Raw genomic sequence first — 9374 nt, 5'->3', positions numbered from 1 at the left:
TGTGCGAGTTTCCTCTAACCTGAGTGAAACCGCCATATTCTAATATTTGAAGAGTTGTGAACCTCTCAAGTGAAACCATAAAAAAGGGTAATTTTGTCGAGTTGTTGTTGTTCCTGCTACGGTGGTTGTTGTTATTATTGTTGTGTTGTCGACGGTGGTGTTGCGTGTCGACGTTTAGTGACGAATTGATACATTTATTCTCAATTTTTACTACGTACTATAGTAAACAAACGGCCTTGAGTTGCCAGCTGTGTCCAGCAGTGTTCGAAGTATCTTGAACGAGATTGTACGTGAGACTCAGATTCTCTTTCAGCCTGCCCCTGGTTCAGCCACAGCTCCACCATCCATCCAGCTTAATGGTACTACCCTCTCTAATGTTATCCACTTTCAGTATCTCGGTTCCCACCTGTTCACCACCGCGGACATCGATGATGAGATTCAACATCAGATCACATGTGCAGCTCAAGCCTTTGGCAGACTCTATATCGGTACCCGTGTCTTCAGCAGTAGGGAGCTGAAATTATCTACAAAGTTGCACGTGTATCGAACAGAGACTCCCTGAGACACACTGAGATTCTCTGAGATACTTTTGGACTCCCTGGGATAGTCTGAGACTTTCTTGGACACTGTGGCACTCCCTGGGACATTTTGGTTCTCCTTGTGACACTCTGAGACTCCCTGGGACACTGAGACTCAATGGGATAATTTGGGACTCTCTTGGACACTGACACCCTGGAATACTCTGGCACTCCGTAGTACACTGGTACACCCTAGGACTCGCTGGCACTCCATGGGACACTGGTCAAAACCTAACCTAATTTATTTAACTCCTGAGTTAACTAAATATTTTATTTTTTTTTTATCATAATCATTATTATCATTCTCAACAATTCTCGGTCGATTATCTTCTATGGCGTTTCCGCGCAAATGACCTATGTTGTTATTATTGTTATTATTTTTGTTATTATTAATCATCTAATTGATACTACAATAATACCTTTAAAGTCACTCCCGCTTTTAATATAATTCAAAGTAATTTTATAAAGTCTAGCCTTTAATCTCATATCTTAACACTTAGTTATATTTGTTTTCTTTGATGCTCTGTTTAGAGAAAACTTAACTTCTATAGGGGGCTTCTTTACTTTTTTATTATTGTAATGTATAAGATTTATTTTTCTTTATCCTCTTCGCCAGTGACCGGCCTGTCACCTCTCTGTTAGGCACTGTGGGCATATACTGGCTCTCTCTTACGTACTGTTGGCACTGTGGGCATGTACTGGCTCTGTTACGTCCTGTTGGCAGTGTGGGCATTTACTGGCTCTGTTATGTACTGTTGACACTGTGGGCATGTACTGGCTCTGTTACGTCCTGTTGGCACTGTGGGCATGTACTGGCTCTGTTATGTACTGTTGGCACTGTGGGCATGTACTGGCTCTGTTACGTACTTTTGGCACTGTGGGAGCTAGTCATGCCCAGTTTGATTTAATAGAAATAAGATTGTAATCAGAAGACCAAAAGGGGGTAGAAATTGAGTATGAATAGTGTGAAGGGTTAGAGATAAAACAAAGATCAAGAATGTTAGTAAGTTGGTCGTGTAGATCTGGAATACGTGTAGGGTATTTAATTATTTGTTACCTGGGTCATCCCTTGCAGACCCAAGCCACTTTCTGTTGACATCCCCTAGGTAGAGGATCTCGGTGTTGGGGTGTGTGGATAGTAGCGACTCCTGGCAAAAAGTGAGATAGTGAAAGCATTCCAAATAATTGGTAGAGTTAGGAGAACAGTATAGGAAAAAATATTCATAATTAGTGGAGATAATTTGAGCCAGATGACATAATAAAGAGAAGATTCAAGATCCGTTATTCGAGCTACAATTGCGTTGCAGTCGGCACATACACCTCCCCTAGAACGGAAAGAGGTATAAAGATTGTAGTTTGAGACTTGAAAAAGTTTGGGTGAAGCAGTTTTGGTCAGTTGAGGCTCAAATAGTAGTAAGAGATCTGGGGAAGGGGTTAATAGTTGGATCTCGGGCCGCGAATGTTGGAAAAATAAAGTGTGAAAAAATCTGCTCCTCCATCAACCGTGGTGATGTCAGTTGAGGCCCCAGTAGCCTGATGATGATCAGGTCGGCCCTGGGGTCTACAACCTTTCCTACAAGTGGGACCCATCCGAGAAAGCTCCACTTTAATATTATTGTTAGCTTATTTCATAGAACATCTACTACGAAACCACCTTGTAAAGGAGCGCCAACACGGTTTTATGCCAGGGCGCTCCTGGTTAACACAATTGCTCAAGGTATTGGATATTTGGACCCGTATTCTGGAACTGGGTGGTAATATCGACATTATTTACCTAGATTTTGCCAAGGCTTTCGACAGTGTACCCCACGAAAGGCTGAAAATCAAACTGGAAGGGTACGAAATTCGGGGAAATGTCTTAGCGTGGATAGAAGACTTTCTACATGAGCGCAAGCAGTGTGTGGTGATTAATGGCACGAAATTATCATCCGTACCTGTCACAAGCGGGGTACCACAGGGCAGTGTATTGGGCCCGCTGTTAATTGTTTGTTTGTTTGTTTGTTTGTTTGTTTCATAGATGACATGCCTGGCGTTGTACACTCCTCCATACAAATGTTTGCCGATGACGCCAAGTTATTTCGGGAAATCCAGAACCAAGCGGACTGTGAAGAGCTGCAGATGGAACTCTGTGGGCTCCAAGAATGGTCGAAGAAATGGCTGTTGAGATTCAATGTCACGAAGTGTAAGAGGATGCACCTAGGGCGTACCAACGGTAAGGAGGCGCATCATATGTCCCAACGGGATGAAGAAACTGCACTATTTGAGACAATGTGAGAAGGACCTAGGTGTGTATGTTGACAATGAGCTGGAGTTCTCGGGTCATTGCGATAAGAAGGTAAATGAGGCAAATAAATTATTGGGAGTGAAATGCTTCCCCATCTTGAGTACTGTCACTCTGTCTGGTTCCCGAGATATACTAGGGACTGTCAGTTGGTTGAAAATGTTCTAAGGAGGGTCACCAGACTGGTGCCTGCACTTCGGCACCTCAGCTACCCTGAGAGATTGGAGTTCCTGAAGTTGCCTAGCTTATACTACAGACGGGCAAGGGGAGACCTCATTGAGGTGTACAAGCATTTCAAGGGGCACGTCCTTACTTGGATCTGGCGGAAGCTCGCCCCACAAAGAGTCACAGCTCAAGATTGAAGAAACCGCAAGTCCATAAAATTGTAAGGGCAAACTTTTTCGGAGTGAGAGTTGTGAACTCTTGGAACAATCTACCAGAAAGTGTTGTGACGGCACCGAGTGTGAGCTCTTTCAAGACCAAACTTAACCAGCACTGGAGCAGGTTCAGGTACATTCAGGAGCCGGTGCATGCCCAGTACTTACCAACAGTGCGTAACACAGACGTGACCGATCGCCCAAGCGGCTGACGAGCCGATCAGTGGTGAAGACAGTAAAAGTAAAGATCAAGAGTGAGTAAAGTTATATATGATGTGTTGACAGTAGTAAGAGAGAGAATTGAGATCCTGCAATTATGTGCAAGTATTGTGGAATTGTTGTGAGCAATATAAAATAAAAAGACTAAGAAATTGTACACTGGTAGTGTAATGAATATGTAATCGAAGTGAGAAGTCTAGCTGTGAAGATATTACTCTGTGAACAGTGTTGTGAAGAATTCGTATTTATCAATGAAGACTACAGTGCACAAGTGTGTTTCTGTGACCTGGTGGAAATCTCCTGCCTGTTGTTTGTCTGTACACTGATACCGATCGTCGGGAAATTACCGGAGACTGGTGGGATAGCCAATGGCAATTCGACGACACTTGTGATATATCTACTGTTTCTGTATATAGACCTGGCCACTGGTAACCAACGATGTAAGCTGGGTAGACGGCAAAAGGAGGGTCGTAACTATTGATTTTGTTGGAAAAATGGGTAGGAATTTAACATAATGCCAACACTTCATTCTGTACCCAAATGTACTTAGTTCCTTCAAAATGTACCAAAAAGTCAGTGTACTATGTACCAGAAATATACTCCCCAAAATATACTATCATATCACAATTAATTTATTTTTAATATAAAATTACAAGCAAACAATTATAATACGTTTAAAACCCTTTTAAATATATTAAAGAAAATAGCAAATTTCATCTATATGCTTCCACAAAAAAATGAATTTTTAAAAATCCTAAGCTCTCTTGATTTTTATTGCTAAAAGAAGCCACGTTGGATAATAATCACGTGTAGACTCATCCTTATTCTGTCTAATTGATTTGTGCCTTTGAAGAGTGTATTTTTAGCTATATTAATTTCGACAGTTGAAACCGAGAGAAAAAATATATGTGCGATTAGGTAAAGAGTTCAAATGAGGTTAATCTCAATCTGAATCTCGAACGCTCGGTATTCATCAGACTACATATTGCCTAACAAGATTTAATTGCCCTCTTGATTAAAGACAGGCGTGGCAATTTTCTGCTAAGAATATCTCGTTAAATATCTTTAACTGAATGTGACGCGTGGGTATCCGTGTAACTCAACCGGACTTGTATAGGCGATCAAAATAGACAAGGTAAACTGAGGGGGCAGAAGGTCAACAGGACTGCTGGTGGCATGAGCAACGCGTGATATATGTGTTGCAGAACTTCTATCAACCGAAGTATGATGAAATGGACCAGCTGTATATTCCCGGAGTAAGGTGAGTTGTGCCAATTGAGTTGTCTTGGAGTAACATATACTGTATGTATGAATTTTGCTTGTATGCTCATTCTCTTCGACACTTGTCATCTAACTAGCCGGTATTTTTTCTGCTACTCACTGTTGGCAAGAACTGCAATAGGCATGTACGGGTTGTGTTTTAATTCGCAGAGCACGATGAATCGACCCATAACGTTTGACGCTATAATGTTATGAGTGTCTTTCAACAACTAAGGTAACAAAGGTCTTTAAAGTGCATAACAAGGTTGGTAGTTACTCTAGTCCACCAACAATTAAAAATTAAAAGATACATAACTATGAGCTGTTTACTCTAGGAGGAAGCATAATTGTACCCTCCGGCTCGATTCTCCTGTTCTTGTACAACAATTCTACAACACCTACTATATTGGGCTGATGTACCTTCAGTAGTATTTCAAAGTCCTCTCTCTTATCAAGGAACGTGTTAGTATTAGTTAGTATACATGACTTTCGAGCCAGAATTTGTTCTCGGGAGCGCCTCTGATATTGATAGTGAATCCGGCCTCCCTCTATTCTTAGCAACTGCAGCGTTTGCCAAATATATTGTATTTCGTGGTGTAGTCAAAGATGACATTGTTTACATGGTGCTCGCCTCCTCCTCGGTGTGAGGTTGAGCGGGTGGGGGTGTCACGCTTCCCCAGGTTCTGTGCTGGTGCTCTTACTCCCACTACCTTCCCCTTGTACTAGTATATAACCCAAGTACACCCGTCCCCGTTTCCCATCGAATCCTCCCTCTTCTGCTTTAAGTATCTTAGGAGTGTTTGTGCTGTTCCCTCTGCATTACCATGCGATCTGGGTGTATTAATATAGTCCGAAATGCATCGCTCCATGCTATTTTTTTGCCTGCCGAATAACTTAGCATTTCTTATCCTCAATCACTGGTGTGATCCTGGGGGCGAGGCTTATCCTCTTGCTTTTGTCATAGCTCCCCTATCATCCTGTAAAAATATTCTCAAACTGCAGCTTATCGTGTTTTTCCCAACTCTCAGCTTCCGACTGGCTCTCAGAGACTCCAAACACTATTATGTTGCTCCTGCGCTCGAAACGTTCTCGTTGTTTCTCCTCTCACCTATCATTAGGTCTGTTAGTTGCCATCTCTTTAACACACTATTGCAGAATCCCTAGCTGCTGAAGGACCTGTTCAGATCCTCATTACTCTCCGTCGCCTTCTGTAGCCTTGCTAAAGTCTGAGCATAACTCTTCTTCACTATTCCCTTTATTCTATCAGATATTTCCCCAGCCTTAGCGAGGATCTCTTTCGCAACTTGCTCAAGTCTGGCAACCAGCAAAGGTCGTTTCTAAGTTTCTCATTCCCTTATTATCTGCAATAGCCTCTTTTAATTTGGTTATGTACGCAGGGCAGTACTAGCAACCGCCTTCTTACTTAACCGCGTTCTGCAACATCCCAAACGTTGATGTGGTCAGACCCCACAATCCGTCCTGGACGTCGTACCCTTGCAGTAATTGCATGTCAGCAAACACTTGGTGACCCTGGGGTTTAAACCTTTGGTTTCCAACGTCTGCACATGTCCTGTCACAAACTGTCTTCTTCCTTTTACGCCGTTGTCAATCCTGGGGACATGTGTTGGGGTAGCTAGAGGGAAAAATGTCAGACTCTAAGAATCTTCTTAGCCTTAAGCCCAGTTTACGATGTGATATAATTTTACTGTCGGTTTAATAACAATTATGATAATAATAATACTTATTAATGTTACAGTTAAAAAATTTATTTGTAAAGCTTAGAGTACAGTTTGCCTATTCTGAGTAATTCAGTCAGGTCTTGACACTGGGGGTGCTATCACTTCTCACTACCACGCAGGACAGAGGTTCATACACATGGAAATAGATCATATTCTTTAACAGTATACTGTACTGAATATAGGTCAGAGTCATGTGGGTGATAACACTGTTCACTGCCACGCAGGACAGTGGTTCATATACAAGTACATTAGAAGTCATATTCTATTTGAGGACTAATCAGTGTGGACTAGCAAATTTTGTATATATATATATATATAAATATATATAAATATATATATATATATATATATATATATATATATATATATATATATATATATATATATATATATATATATATATATATATATATATATATATATATATATATATATATATATATATATATATATATATATATATATATATATATATATATATATATATATATATATATATATATATATATATATATATATATATATATATCCCAAGAGCTGCTTGGCTCGTCCTCAGATCGATTTGACTGTTGAGGGACAAGTGGGTGATCATTTTGACTTAGTACTCATGAGATCGTATGCGTTTGTGTCCAACCAATCACAAGCCAAAATAGAATGAATGCGGTGCTTATTTTGGATATCAATAAAATATGAACTCTAGTACAGTTTTTGCCAACATACTGGGCGTAACAAAGAAATGACTGACCCCCGAACGGCTACAGACCCGACCTAGCGACGATGAGGATGAATTAAAGTATACATATAAAACCTAGCTTATTTACATAAGGCTTCATTTAACAATTAAGAACTCCATAAATTAAAAACAAAATGCACAAGTATTAAGGTAGAAGATATCTTAACAATGTGTGTGGAAAAAAGTTCTTATTGTCATTCTTACTCCAAAATATATACTGGAAAGGAAGAAATGGGTTGTGATTGAAACCTTTATAAATATTTCAAAACAAAAATTTTGTTTCAGTAGTTTCATCAAAGCTTGTTGGCTTGGCCACGTTTTAAAAATAGCACCAGGAATACAGTGTTTTCTTTGTTTGCTTTTTAGTTGCAACAGTGACTCTACATTTGAATTAATTATTTATTTCAACACTCACTGTCACATAGAGAAAACAAAATGTCACTGAATTACTCAGAGAGAAACAAAGATTTCAACTGGCAGTAGTGGTTGTTACTGCCAGTAGTGGTTGTTGCTGCCAGCAGTGGTTGTTACTGCCAATAGTGGTTGTTGCTGCCAGCAGTGGTTGTTACTGCCAGTAGTGGTTGTTACTGCCAGTAGTGGTTGTTGCTGCCAGTAGTGGTTGTTACTGCCAGTAGTGGTTGTTACTGCTAGTAGTGGTTGTTACTGCCAGTAATGGTTTTTGCTGCAGTAGTGGTTTTTACTGCCAGTAGTGGTTGTTACTGCCAGTAGTGGTTTTTGCTGCAGTAGTGGTTGTTGCTGCCAGTAGTGGTTGTTACTGCCAGTAGTGGTTTTTGCTGCCAGTAGTGGTTTTTACTGCCAGTAGTGGTTGTTACTGCCAGCAGTGGTTGTTACTGCCAGTAGTGGTTGTTACTGCCAGTAGTGATTGTTGCTGCCAGTAGTGGTTGTTCCTGCCAGTAGTGGTTGTTGCTGCTGATTTTGGTTGTAATTTTCTCCAGTGTTTGTTGTTAAATCTTGAGGTTATTACCAGTAGTAGTTGGTGCTACCATTGGTGGTGGTGACCATAAGTGGTTTTGACTGCCAGTCGCGGGTGACAAATCGTAGTGGTTCTTGATTCCAGGAGCTCTTGTTGTTATACCAGTGATGGTTGTAACGTTGTGTATTTGCGATGGCATCAAAGAGATGTAATGAATGTGTGTGTGTGTGTGTGTGTGTGTGTGGGTAGGTGTGTGTGTGTATTAGTAATTTCTTCAGGTTTTAGCTCTGTCTGGTAATTTTTCGACACCCATATTTAGTATGTTTCAGGGACTTCCCTTGACGCACCCGAAGGGGATATATTCTCAGCACAGACACAGCCAATAGTCACGTCTTCACTCACCCCATTGCCAAAGGTTATCGATTGTTTGACAGGTTTACACTCGTGGCCGCCAGTGTAACATTGTCTCGCGTTACAAGGACATCCAGCCTCCACAATTTTCTGTGGTGTAAATCCATTAGGCATCGTTTTTATGGTGTAATTGGTCGGACACTCACCGATCAAGCGTGAGTTAGGCCAATTCTCTATGTAGGTAGAGACACTCGGGAAATCATTTGTGTGTAAGGCTACAGTTATATTTTGGCAGTCAAAGTCACCCTCAAGGAAGTTGTGGGCACGCCTCATTTGTTTGACCATATCTACAAAGTTTTCATTCACATTTTCCGTGCGTTTAAAAAATCGCCTTAGCATAGATTTCAGCAGGTCGTTCTTGTGTTCCTGATACCTTTTGCGTGTAAAGAAGTGTGCATGTGGTTGAGGGATGCGAACTCGTGCAGCAAAGTTGTCCACCGCCAGCAGTATGACAAGGCTCACCAAGAGTAGAGCTGGGAGCAGGCGGGGACGTGTGGACTTCATGGCGGGTAAAGAGTGATACCGCCTTCCCGCCACCTTTATATAAACAGTATATGGGCCGTGCCACCGTCCCTCCCACTCCCACCCTGCGCTGTCCACGTTTACCTCAGATCAGCTCGGCTTATATCCTGTCTAAATTAATAATAACATAGGCGAAAATAATCTCCTTAACGGTGAAAGCAAACTACGTTTTCTGTATTTAAGTGTTGAATTTGTTGCACAACCGCTTCTCGTCTCCATTTGCCACGCACAGGGGCGTAATCAAAGGGGGTAGGCAGGGCTCTTTCTCCGGGGCCCGTGCCTACTAGGGGGGCCCGGACTAGGCCCTTTTAGATATTATT

The sequence above is a fragment of the Homarus americanus genome, unplaced genomic scaffold (genome assembly GCF_018991925.1).
Source record: "Homarus americanus isolate GMGI-L3 unplaced genomic scaffold, GMGI_Hamer_2.0 scaffold51826, whole genome shotgun sequence".
Classification (NCBI taxonomy): Eukaryota; Metazoa; Arthropoda; class Malacostraca; order Decapoda; family Nephropidae; genus Homarus; species Homarus americanus.
The sequence above is the reverse complement of the archived record's forward strand: the minus strand, read 5'-3'. Positions refer to the sequence as shown.